The 13,505-nt window shown below is 37.5% G+C and overlaps 1 protein-coding gene across 1 annotated transcript in view; it reads right to left on the minus strand.

Moving 5' to 3' along the window:
• LOC124612691 (phospholipid phosphatase 6) overlaps nucleotides 1-10,936 on the minus strand; it is a 50,037-nt gene extending 39,101 nt beyond the window's left edge. The window contains exon 1 of the mRNA XM_047141033.1: nucleotides 10,785-10,936. The gene's annotated coding sequence lies outside the window, so the exon portion shown is untranslated. The remainder of the gene's footprint in view (nucleotides 1-10,784) is intronic.
• Between the last annotated feature and the right edge of the window lie 2,569 nt (nucleotides 10,937-13,505).

Below are 13,505 nucleotides of genomic sequence, written 5' to 3' on the forward strand. Positions count from 1 at the left end.
TAGATTTTGTATCTTTCTGTCATCTCTCAATCAAAATATTACACACCAAGAGATTAAAGTGTATTCTTCTAGTAGATTGTAAGTAGTGTGCCATTTGCTTTGCTTATAAGGTTTGTCTTCCAACCACTGTAAGTAAAACTATTCATATACTGTTACGGCATGCGCACACACACACCCCCAAGTACGGCAAAATTATCTTGCTAGTGAATAATGTGTTTGCAATATTAGTTCATTCTGATGTAAGTTCCATGACATAATAATGTTTACTGATTATGTTAACTTCAGACATAATTTCCATGTTCTGAGCTGCTTTTAATTTATAATTACAATTTCTGAACAAAGAATGTTATAATACCAATGTTTAATATATTTCTGCAGTTGTTTATCTGTCATATATAATTGAGCTTTAAGATTTTCTTGCATTTCACATTATTTTGAGTAATGTACTGACAACTTTAACAGAATTTTGCTATGTCTCACATATTACTTGGATTTATTATTTTCAATCACAACCAAAAGACTTGTTTCCTTTGTCCAAGGATGAGAGCCTACCATGATCACGATTGCATGTATGTACGGTTTTGATTATTTCCATTATTAAATTATTGCTGCTGTCTACTACTCTCACAAAGGAAAAAATTCCAGAACCAGATGTAATCGTAAGCTTTAGAGTAATCATCATCTCACTAGTAGATTACTTTATATGTGGAGGGCATGACAAAAGTCCTGTGAAAATACTGAATGTTTTCTCTGAACTCTGCGTAGAGCAGACCTGTCCCAAATATGACCAACAGGGGATATTGAAGGATACAAAGAAGGACAGCCCAAATGATCGCATGTTTGTTCAGCCCAAGGGAGACAGTCATGAAGATGCTGTAGGAATTGAACTAGCAGACACTTGAAGATAGCGTATGTCTATCATATGAAAGTTTCTAGAACCAACTTTAAGTGGTCAATCTAGGAATATATCATAAACCTCTACATATTGCTCCCACAGTAATCACGAAGACAAGATTACACTAATTACAACACAGAGGCACTTAATCATCCTTCCTGTGCTTCACAGTGGTCTGCAGAATATAGATGTAGATTTAGTTTGGAAGCTCACTCATGATGGAAACAGGCCTAATCACATTGAGCATGTCCACTATGAAATTGGTTTACATGACAAAGAGACATTTGTAGCAACAATTATCATTAAAGTACAATGGGCAAGTAAAACAAGCAGAAATATTTGCATGCTGCCCCATAAGCCAAATAAGGAGCCAGTGATGCCAAACCTTCAAGAGGAACTCTAAACATTTGCCCTGGGCAAGAGCATGTAGAGGAACTGTGGCTCACATCTAAAATAATAACTGACTAAGCACGGTTTAGGTGTGTACCTTGTAGAATAGTTTACGATGAGAGAAACAGTACATGGTACATAGTCAGTGAAGAATATCCTAAGAAAATTGTGACAACTGCATAAAAGATGTAAGACAAATCATAAGCCTATGGATAGAGAGATGCTGAATGGAACATATTTTTGATTGCCGAAACAGCAATGGGAGGAGCTTTCAACAACAAGCATAGCTGAATCTTACTGAAGGATCTCTCCTAAAATCCAAGAAATTCTGGTCATACAATGAGCTTGTTGGTGTCACCATTGATGAAAACACTCAAGTAACAGGAACTGAAATTAAGGGCAGTAAAGCAAAAGCAGTAAAACTGAACTCCATTTTCAACTTCCTTTCCTAAGATTCAGGATTACTGCACCACTTTAATTATCACACCACTGCAAAATGTGTGTCATAGATATTAGTTGATGACGACGGAATAGTGTGAGCAAATGGCATCGAGGTCTTCAGGGCTTGTGCGAAAATATGATGGGACTAGTGTGGTTAAAATTGCTGAAGGTTAAAAAGAAACTAGAAACCATACTGGGAAAAGGAAAATTTTCTGGGAAGTTATTTTGTGACACACATTAAAAAATAATTAAATCAATTTAAAATATTCATGAACCAGACACACTGTGCCACACCAAAACCTCCATCTAAGACTTAGGTCGGAGTTCAGACAAATGGACACAATTCTAAAAGCTTTGTGACACTCATCCCACCATTAGCTAAGACAGAGGACAGGTTCCCACTTACACTAGTCACTGCCCTCTGGTATGAACATGAAACACACACTATTAAAACTGGAATTATGGTCAGCTGTACACCACAGACTAGAAGATCATCTTGCTGATGTAGGAAGCCACGTGTTAATGAACAGCGTCCAATTTGGAGGTGGGTCAGGATGGCTTCATCCCATCAGAATAAGTGGTTTGAGGTACGACAGCCAAATAGTTGGCTTCACTGACCACAATTTATCATCCCTTATGCCTTGCCTCCCCTCCTCCCGCAGTTGCATGGCTTTCTGACTAAACAGCACAATGACAGCCTGCACAGGTGTGGCACACAGAATTACACTGAGTTTCCTGCAGGCCTCCATGGCTGCTCCATCTGGTAACATATATCCCCGAACTCCCACATGCTACACAGCAGGATGATACCTGGTTACCTTCCTCTTCAGAGAAGTAGCAGTTTATCCTGTATTAATTAGATCACTGCCTCTGCTAGGTACATTTGCTGCAATACTTGTAGGGTGCCACTGGAATCAGAGCAGATTCTTGTTTCAATTATACCTCCTGCTTCAGTGCCTTTAGGGTCGCATACAGTTCAACACTAAGAACTGTAATCTGGCCAGGAGGTCGATATCTCAAGACATCAGGGAAGACTACTGAGCAGCCATGGTTATTCCACTGTTTTGGGCTGCCTTGTATATACTTCAGTATAATTGGGATACTTACCAAAAATTATGACTTATAAATGACATCTGAAGTGGATAGTGTCAATAGCACGCACACAGAACAAAAATCACACGCTGGACAAGGCTTCACCATAGATTCCTCAAACAAAAATTTGTACCTAGTAGTTGGAAGGAAGCAGAGGTCACATCTATCTACAAGAATGGCAGCAGCAGTGATCACTAAAACTACTGCCAAATATCCTTGGCATCATCTGCCATAGAATCCTACACCAATATTTAAACTCCCAGGTAGTGGGATTTCCATGACAGAATTACCTTTCAAAAACATTGGTCACATGAAACCCAACTTGCACTTTTATGATACGACACTGAGGTGTAACGGATCAATGAAAATTAATGCAATCATGTACATGCAGTATTTCTCAACTTCTGGAAAGCTTGTGAGTCATTACCAAACCAAAACTTACGAATATAACTAAAATCATATTGGACAGCAAATGAAGCTGTGGATTGGGGATTTACTGGTAGGAAGAAAAAAACTTGTTATTTTGGATTGACAGATATCAACAGATGAAGTACCAATATGTTCCAAAAAAACCTCATACAAAAATGTGAATTTTTAGGCAATCATATTTCAGGTTTTATTGACCACAGAGGAAAGGGGTCAAGTGTTTTGGGTAGCCTTTGGCCTAGCAATCATTTGCATACCTATCAAAAGAATGGACATTCTGTAGCTATCCTATAGTACAGGGTCAAAATTTAAACATTATACACATCCTTCAGCCCAGGCAAATTAGTTGGTTGTTTTGCATTAAATGTGGTCAAGGGTGAACCTCACGAATCTTGTAAAAGCAGTATACATTCATGGGTGGTTCCTGAGGAAACCCCCAAAAAACCATGATTTTTGGGTATGAAACGTACCAGACGTGGAGATGGCTACTACTGTAATGTCTATTCATGGCACATTGTTGAAATTTTTACCATATGTTCTTAAGAAGGTATTCTTGGGGAACTTAATTTTTTTAATATCATTATCCATTATTGAGTTCCAGAGTTTTAATTTCACTGCACTTGTGCTCCTAATACCCAATCTGATGGGTAAATGTAGTTTTAACTGACATAGTGAACACATGGTGAGGTCTCCAGAGTCATGGCAAGGGTTCTGAGGCCACCAAACAATGTTTTTAGTAAAGATGCTTTCACAAATAAAACTTTATGAAGCACTGTCTCTGTGTAATGGACATTTCAAACCTATACAAATATCTCCAAGATTGTACTGCACTGACCAAAAATGGGTTGAAAGGGTCTTCATATAACCAAAAATAAAGGACTGCCAAAAATTACGTAAAACAGGAAAACTGCAACTTAAGTAAAACATTTCTAACAACATTTTTACCCTTCTAAAATACAAATCATAAGTTGGCATTTTCAATGGAAGTGGCAATGAAAGAGGTGGATGAAGACAACAGCAAAGAGAGAGAGAGAGAGAGAGAGAGAGAGAGAGAGAGAATGTAAAATACAGATGAGTGGAGACTATATGTATTCTTTGGGGATGCAGGTGTCTTGATGACATCCAACCTCTCAGCAAACTTTAACACACAGGTATAGGACAGGGCGCATTTCGGAGTGGAATGTACAGGAAATTATGAGAGAAAAAGGAGACAGTGGGAGAGAGACATATACACACAGTCACAGTGAGAGGGAGGTGCCGAGTATGAAGGCTTAACTACAAAGCTAGACTGGATAAAAGGATTTAGAAAGTTCTGTATTAAAAGAGTGTGAATATGTTTCCGTATCAAAATTTTTGGTGAGGAAGGTTGAAAAAGGATTGGGGCAGCAGGTTCCCCACTTTTTGTCAAGAGTCTCCTAAAGAGGAACATAGACCTATTCACCTTTTTTATGCTCCAAGAAGAGCATTTTCCTTGCTGGTTAATATTAGCCTTGTATCTCCTACAAATGATGCAGTTAACTATACAGCAGAGTCCCTTTAATCCGAACTAATTGAGACCAGACACTGTTCGGATTACCAATTTGTTTGGATTAGCCAGAATTAAGGTGATTAGTTTCTAGAATGAAGTATACCAAGCAGATAAGCAGGTACACCATGGTAACAAATAGGAACAAGTGTGGGGACAATGGCTCTCTCACTCCCTGCCCTTGTTGTTGTGCATTGTTGAGACCTTTGTAGTGTCTGAGGTCGGTGCACTACCAGTTGCCTTGCAAAGCACATGGTTATGTTAGTTATTAATCGCTGGGATGCGTAACAGTTGTATTGTATATGCTCAGATGTAGTGGTGTATGTATTTTGTCATGAGTAAATGGAAACATACAATGTTAACTCTCAAAGAAAAACTAAATGCTTTGAAGTGGATAGACAATGGTGAGAATGTATCTAAACTGACAATGGAAATGAGTGTTGGTAAAGCAACCATTTGTGATTGGGAGAAGAACCAAGTGAAGCTTGACCAGTCCTGTGCAACGTCTTCAGGAAAAAACACTAAATTCAGCAGACTTTGAAACAGCCCCAGTACGATAAAGTGGATGCAGCTCATTTCCTTTGGTTTATGCAGGAAAGAGAAAGGGGAACTCCTTTGAGTACAGCACTGGTTCAGGAGAAGGCTGTTTACCTGAACAAGTTAATGAATGATGATGAGTCTTTTAGTGTGAGTAGGGGATGGTTGGGCAGATTCAAATAACATCATGGAATCAGTCACCTAACAATTACTGGAGAGCAGCTTTCTTATGACCGTGATGCAGCGAAGGGATACTTGGGTGAGTTTGGAAAAATGATGAGAAGGAAAGTATTCCCACCAACAAATTTATAACGCTGACGAGACTGGCCTTAATTTTAAGGTACTGCCAACAAAAAGCCTGATATCAAAAGCAGAAGACCATGTTCCTGGTTTTAAAATGTGCAATGATCGTGTGACTTTATTAGCGTGCAGGAACGCTGCTGGTAATCACAAGCTGCCTTTAATGCTTATCAGCAAATCTGCTAGGCCCAGAGCTTTTAAAACCTACAACACAAAGTCCCTGCCCGTATATTATTGTAACCAGAAAAAACCATGGATGGATGGTAAGCTGTTCAAACAATGCTTTCACGGCCAGTTTGTTCCCTCTGTTCAACGGTTTTCTAAGGAAAATCATTTGTCTCCCCATGCAATCCTTTTGAAAGATAACATGCCATCTCACCCCAGCACCGAGGAATTATGTGATGGAGAAATTGTGGCGAAGTTTTTGCCACCGAATGTTACACCACTTCTACAGCCAATGGACCAGGATGTACTGCAAATATTAAAACTGATTTACAGAAAACAATTTTTAAGAATACTGGTCCAAGATTATAGCTTTCCTTTAGTGGACAAAATAAAAAAGACAATGTGAAGGATGCTGTTTATTGGGCCGCTGAGGCACGGCAGAAAATTTCAGAAAATTCTCGTGAGAAAATCGTGGAGAAAACTGGACATCTCTTGAATTTCAGGGCAACCTAGCTGAAATCAAGATGAAAATCTGCTGCTAATGATACAGACAATCCCTGGATGTGAAGAACCCTAGAGAAGGAGATGCAGATGAGTAGATGGCAGCAGATGGGGCATGTGTGGAGAACCTTACCGATGCTGATTTAGTTGCTGCTGTGACTCGAGACCAGGAAGAAGTGGACTGCTGTGACGGAAGTGACAATGAGCCTGAAAGCGACAAAGGAGAGCTGGTGCCAGAGAGTGATGCAGCAGAAGCCCTTGACCTCGCACTACGTTATTTGGGGAACAGCCCACTGCTACACCTGCTGATTTGATGAGTATGAGACAATGGTGCAACTAAGTGCATATAATAGCTGTCTTCATTAAAAAAAAGTGTTTTTGTCATCTAAAAAGTAGGGATAAAATGTCTGCTGTATTTTACTAAGTTTGAAAGCTTTTCTTTCATTGCTATGCATTGTTTAAACCTCATGTTTTCTTGCCAATTTTTCTCATACATGTTTACTGTACGGTGTAAATTAAAATAGTGTGTATGTACAGGAGTTTACCGCACAGTTTTCCATACTCAGACTAACATTTTTCATGTTTGGATTAACCGATCGTTTGGATTACCAGGGTTTGGATTAGTGGGACACTGCTGTAATGTACTGTCTGAAAAAACTGCACAAATATTCAGTTAGATCTGGCAGTAATTTCCAAGATTGGCATCTTGCTTTATATTTCACAAGTATAAAATCCGCACTTTACAAACTGCAGAAAAATAATATTCTATGACTACAACATCGATGAGCCACAACTGGAATTTGCCAGATCACACCAATACTTAGATGTCACAATTTGTAGAATTATGGAATGGTACGGAAACATAGGCTCAGTTTCGAGTAAAACAGGTGTCAGAATTTGGGTCTTTGGTAGGATACTGAGTTAATGCAGTACACAAAGGAGACTGCTCGTGAAATACCTGCTGAGCCATCCTAGAATACTATTCAAGTGTTTGGGATTATACCAAATAGGGCTGACAGTGGGTATTTAGCAAGAACAAAGAACGAAGCACAGCACGAATGCTGACCAGGTTTGTTTGAATCATGGCTGTGTATCATGCAAATGCTGAAAAACTAAGACACTTTAAAAGAGATGTCAACTATCTGGTGAAAGCCTGCTTACAAAAGTTCAAGAACCCGTGTAAATGAGGGAACTTAGAATACACTACAGCCATTACATATTACCCCCATAGTGATCATGAAGGCCAGATTAGACTCATTACAGTGCATACAATGCTTTCAAGAGAGCATTCTTCCTGCTCTCCACATTTGAATGGAATGGGAAGAAAACCCAATATGTGATGGAATGGGAAGTACCTTCCATAATGCACTTCAAAGTAGTTTACATTGCATAGACATAGATCCTTTAAACACAGCATATTAGATGTGCTGCCATTTCTTACTTTCAGAAGGAAAACCTATCTTATTTATGCATTACTTTGTTCATTTCAGAATTTTGTACAATTTAATGAACTTGACAGTGTCAAAGACTTTATGAAGATTCACAAAAAAAAAAAAAAAAAAAAAAAAAAAATCAGCACCATTTATTTGGAATGTCTTCCATTTTTCTTTCCATATTCAGAATTTTATCACACAGGATGTGATCAGGATTGACTTTTTTCCAGCTAATATTAATAATAGATGGAGCATGCATGGTCTCTACGGGCAAGACATTGTCTCTCATGAGTGAGGAGACCCCAATTTATTTGCCTCAATGCTTTTTCAGTGTGAAAATCATTTCTTAAGTGTCAGTACGTTAAGCGCTACAGTCGAGAGTCTAGATGCAGCAAACCACCAAGCAGTAGTGTGTCCTCAGTTTTTACACTGAATTGAACAAATCAACTACAGTGACTTCTGATGTGGTCTTCAACTATAGCATGAGGTGGATATCTGATATCAACTTGAAAAGATGAAACTTTGACCAAAGCGCACGAACTTTTTGACTGTGATCAACAGTTAAGTTTAACAGCATAAAAATTATACTTATCAAATCAATTGTAAATTCCATTTTGATTGATGATTTGCAAATGTGACTGGTGTGTGCAAAGCTAGTGCTGAAGATGTGACAAAAACTGCAGAAGGAACACCATGTGACCATTTTCATTCACATTTGAGCTATCCACAGTCAATAGGCCTAATATAGTTCTTGGTTTAGCACAGAGCAAAATGAAGCTGAAAAACATTTCACGATCACTGAGCTGGTATGAGCAACATTCCTAGAAGCATCTGACCAGCCTTGTGGTTGCCAGCTTACAGAAGAAAAAAGTGCTGCCAGTAGTGCAAATTTGAAGAATATTAACTCTCTGTTGATGTATCTTGGATAACTATCATTTTTATGACTTCATCGCAATGCTGGTTGAACAAACCCCGTAGTCTACAATTAGTAAGTGTAAGATGTTAGACTCAACATTCTATAAGTTTTCATATATCTGTTCATGCATTTTGGAAGCTCAATGAAAATATTTTTTAAATTCTGATGGTAAGTCTACTCTCTCATACATTTTTGAGACCAGCTCAAACAATCTGCAAGTTCCTACACCTCCGACTGGGATCAACTCGGGCATTCGTTTCCAACACTCTGCTTTGTTCTGTGATATAACTGTGTTGGGTGACATCATGGTGTAGCAGTGTACTTGAAATGTATCCTGTTTGAATAGGTTGCATTGGAGTATGTGGCAGCACATTCTAGTATGGGATGTTTATGTTTCTAAATTGTTTATGAGCGTTGTTAGTGATATTGGACTCCGTGAGTGCTGCTTCTGATAATAATATTGGAAGACTTTGAGGTGGTTTATTGGTTGGCAGTTATGGGCAACAGATTCATTTCTGGTTTGGAAGTATTATTGCCATATGTTGTTTATGGTTGTAGATTTAATTTTGTATCTAGTTCTTTGTTAGGGATAAGACAACAATGTTCACCAATAAGTCTCTGCATGTCACAAAGGGGCAACATGTTGAGCACAATTATACTCCTATTTTTATTTGGTTTAAGTGCCCAGGAAGTGAAGTGTTCTGTTTGTGAGAAGGTACCAGACTGACACAGTTGCTGAATCCTGGACCAGGGATCGCTATGTGTGGCATCATCGGGGGGAGGGGGGGGGTTAACCATTTTTTCAAACTGTAGTATGTATGACGTGCATGTCTTGTATATCGAAACTGGTATTAATGAAGTTTTTTTACGAACTATTTTGTTGTATTGTTATCTGTTGGTAATTGTCTGGGATTGTGAGTGGTAGAAATTGAGTTTGATTTACCCACATTGGTGTTAGTTATGTTTCTGTGGTACTCTGAACGGGTCAATTGACAATGATGATGTGATTTGTTGGTCTTCACAATTTTTTGTGTATGTGTATTGGTGTTGCTTACGGTTATTTTTTAGTGTGATTTGGTTTGTGACGTTTTTATTGGTATTTGGTGTTCAGCTATAGAGCTCAAGTGGTATTGTCGATACCAGTTGATACTTGTTGATTTTCACGACTTTTTGTTTTGTGTGTTGGTTTTCGTTTTGTATAGTGCGATCTGTTTCAGTATTTTTATAGTGGTGCCACTCTCTCAGGCTGAGGTACAGGGTGTTCGGAAATTTCCGAACTTGCTGAGGGAGTGAGTGCATAATATTTTGAATAGGAACCACGCCCGGAAATGTACCGTTTCCGTCCTACGACGGTTTCAGTTCCAATGTTTAACTTAAGGAACTGAATTGGGTGTAATGCAGAACAATTACTTGGTAACAATTTGAAGGGAAACATCCCGTAAGAATGATCAATGGAAGACGTAACTAACTTACATTATTCCAAATCAAAATGGAACCCAGCATGCTGTACGTACAGAAGTTACAGTAATGTCGTACGCGAACAGTATGTATACAAACTACTACTGCAACACTTTCTAAATCAAACTATTCCAGATTTAAACTACCTTCCAGAAAAATTAACATAATAGTGAATGGCCAAATCCTACTCAATTCCTAGAAAGAAAAAAAAATTAACAATTAAACGGAATTCTAAGTTCACTGCGCCAAACGTAAAAGTACTACTGTAACTTGATCTCATGATCTTGTCGCGTTTTCTGGGCTGATTCGCAAACAGAAGTGATACGTTTAATAGCACGCTCACGTAAAGGCACTAATACAAGTACTATGTGCTCGCCAATGGATTCCAGTTATGTTCTGGGCGCTGACAGGCACATACAAGTACGACTACAATTTGTAACTACAGTCTTGTGGTAACATTTCAATCGCTGATCACTGGAATATGATGCAATATTCATTAAGTCACATTCGTCTTGAGATCCACACTATTTACTGTCAGCATTCTTCACTGGCATAATGGAATGAATCTATTTGAGATAATTCTATTAATGATTTATTTCATCGAAATATATCTTATTACTAAAATAAACATTTGACCGGAACGGCAATGTCGCAAAAATTGCACCCGAAAATATGATTACTTAACTCAAATTTGAGTATATGTACCTGTAGTTAAATGACTGTCTAGCTCAATCTCTTATCTTCGCTTTTTTCAGATGCTTTATCTCTTCGCATAATCTCCATAAACAGACGTCAGTCACACGCACACGACACTACCAAAGATGACAATCGTCTGTATTTATTTTTAAACACCGAAGATATTACAAAATGTTTTCTTGGTCATTGACAACAAGAAGTTAGAATATAGAATCTAAGCGCCCCGGTTGTCAACAAGGCTGGAAAATACGGCTGGTCATTGGAAAAGACGTTTTCAAAGCCTTTCCTCTGCAAATAAGGCCATGGATCACAAAAAAATGAGACTCATATAAAATATTTCTGCTGGAAAATGATTTTTATAATTTACTTCTTAATAAGCCAGTAAACTACATATTTTTTGTTATTTAACATTATATAATATTAATACAATCAAATAATATATGATTTTAAAATTATTTACGGTAGTCTAGTTATGAACAATGTTATTTACCTTAGACTCTCTATCTGGTTCTCTGCATGGTCGTAAAGTGTCTCTTAAAAAATAAATTCAGTACCGATATGAATTCAGATGTACTATAAATGTTACACCATTGTGAAAGGAATTGTACTCTGCATATAAAAACTGACTCGTTCCATATCTTTGTAAGCCCAATGTAGTAGGGCCTACGATACATGAAGTTTGTTAGTTTCTTAGTTAGTTAAGAGTCACGACCTATGGATCATTTTGCACTATAAATTGTAATGATGTCGAACGAGTCATTTTACATTCACATCGCAAATTAATCTGTAAATATGGCTACATGCTGAACATTTATAAGATTTTTTTAATTTTATTAATTTTTTGAATATGCAGATATGAGTTAGTGATTCCTACCCGCCACCCTTTGGTAATTACAATAATAAAATTCTTCAATGAAACAGAAAGACTCATCAAGGAGAAACTTTCTCGATTTGTTCTCAAATATTACTTTCCTGTATGTCACACATTTTGTGTCACTGGGTAACTGATCAAAATCTTTTAATGCAGCACCGTACGCCCCTTTTTGTTGTAAGAAAAACCTTAATGTGAACTAATGAATCTCGGTTTTCCTTGTGGTATTGTAATTATGGACATCATTGCTCCTCTTGAACTATAGAGGACTGTTTACAAACAACTTGATTAGAGAATAAATACGTTGTGAAGCCGTAGTCAGAGCACATAACTCCTTCAATGGATGCCCACAACATGATCATGGGTAAGTACGACACATTATTCTTACAGCACATGTTTGAGAAATGAAGATTTTCTTTCTTAAAGATGAGTACCCCAGAACATTATTCCATATGAGATTACTGAATGAAAATATGCAAAATATATCGACTAAGTGATTTGACTCTTTCCAATATTTGCAATGATTTTAAGTGCAAATGTTAGTGAACTAAGTTGTTTTAGGAGTTACAAAATGCGCCTTTTCTGGTTCAAATTTTCTTCAATATGGATCTGCAATAATTTTGATGTTTCCAATCTATTTATTATTTCCTCAGTAGGTATCACACTTATCATTGGTGTAGTACCCCTAGAACTGAATACATTGTGTCTTTTTGAAATTCAGGGCGAGAGCACTTGCAGGAAACGAGTCCACACTTTTAAGAACATTATTTACCATTTCTTCTGTTTCTGTATATATGTGTGGATTGTTTACAGAACATCATTTACATGTGTGAGGAACAATAGTGGACCTGAGACTGAATCTTGGGGAGCAGAAATCAAAAATGTTCAAATGTGTGTGAAATCTTATGGGACTTAACTGCTAAGGTCATCAGTCCCTAATCTTACACACTACTTAACCTAAATTATCCTAAGGACAAACACACACACCCATGCCTGAGGGAGGATCCGAACCTCTGCCAGGACCTCTTGGGGAACCCCATACATAATTTCTCCCCAGTCAGATTTATGTCCCCCAGATTATATTGCTTAATTTACTAAGAAGAACTTTCTGCATTCTTTTGGTTGGATTTTAAATTTAACTAGGAGAAAACTGTGATTCATACAATCAGCTGCCTTAGGTAGGTCGCAGAAAATACCAAGAAGAACTATTTTATTATTTAATGTTTGTAAAAAAAATGGTGGGTGAACATATAAGAAGCATTGTCTTAGAGAAACTCTTCTGAAATCCAAACTGTGATTTACAGAGAATATTATTTTTGCTAAGGTGAGATGGTACTCTAGAATACATCAGCTTCTCCAAATTTCTGGAAAACTATGTTAGCAGCGAAACAGGTCAGTAGCTATTGACATCTCTCCTATCACCATTCTTATGGGGGGTTTCAGACTCTCAGGAAAAATGCCTCGAGTTAGTGATGTGTTACATATTCCAGACAGACTATTCTTGTTATATGAATACAAATCTTTGAAATTGTATTGGAAATATAATGAAAACCAGAGAACATTTTATTTTTGAGAGAATGTACAAGTTTCTTAATTTAGTTGGTGATATATCAATATGAGTGAATTTTATGAGAGCTACTGTTTCAACAGACTTCTGTGATTTTACTCTTCAATTGTTTGTCTATATACTTCCTATTATCTTTAAGAAATGATCATTAGATGTATATGCTACCTGTACCTCGTCATTTGCAGCTGTTTTATTCAGTTCAGTAGTGATGTTATCCTGTCCTGTGGCTGGTTGTCTCTTGTTCCATTACATTCAATAGCTGTAAGTCTGTTGTTGAAATGTGCATGTTCCT

Source organism: Schistocerca americana, chromosome 4 (assembly GCF_021461395.2).
Source record: "Schistocerca americana isolate TAMUIC-IGC-003095 chromosome 4, iqSchAmer2.1, whole genome shotgun sequence".
Classification (NCBI taxonomy): Eukaryota; Metazoa; Arthropoda; class Insecta; order Orthoptera; family Acrididae; genus Schistocerca; species Schistocerca americana.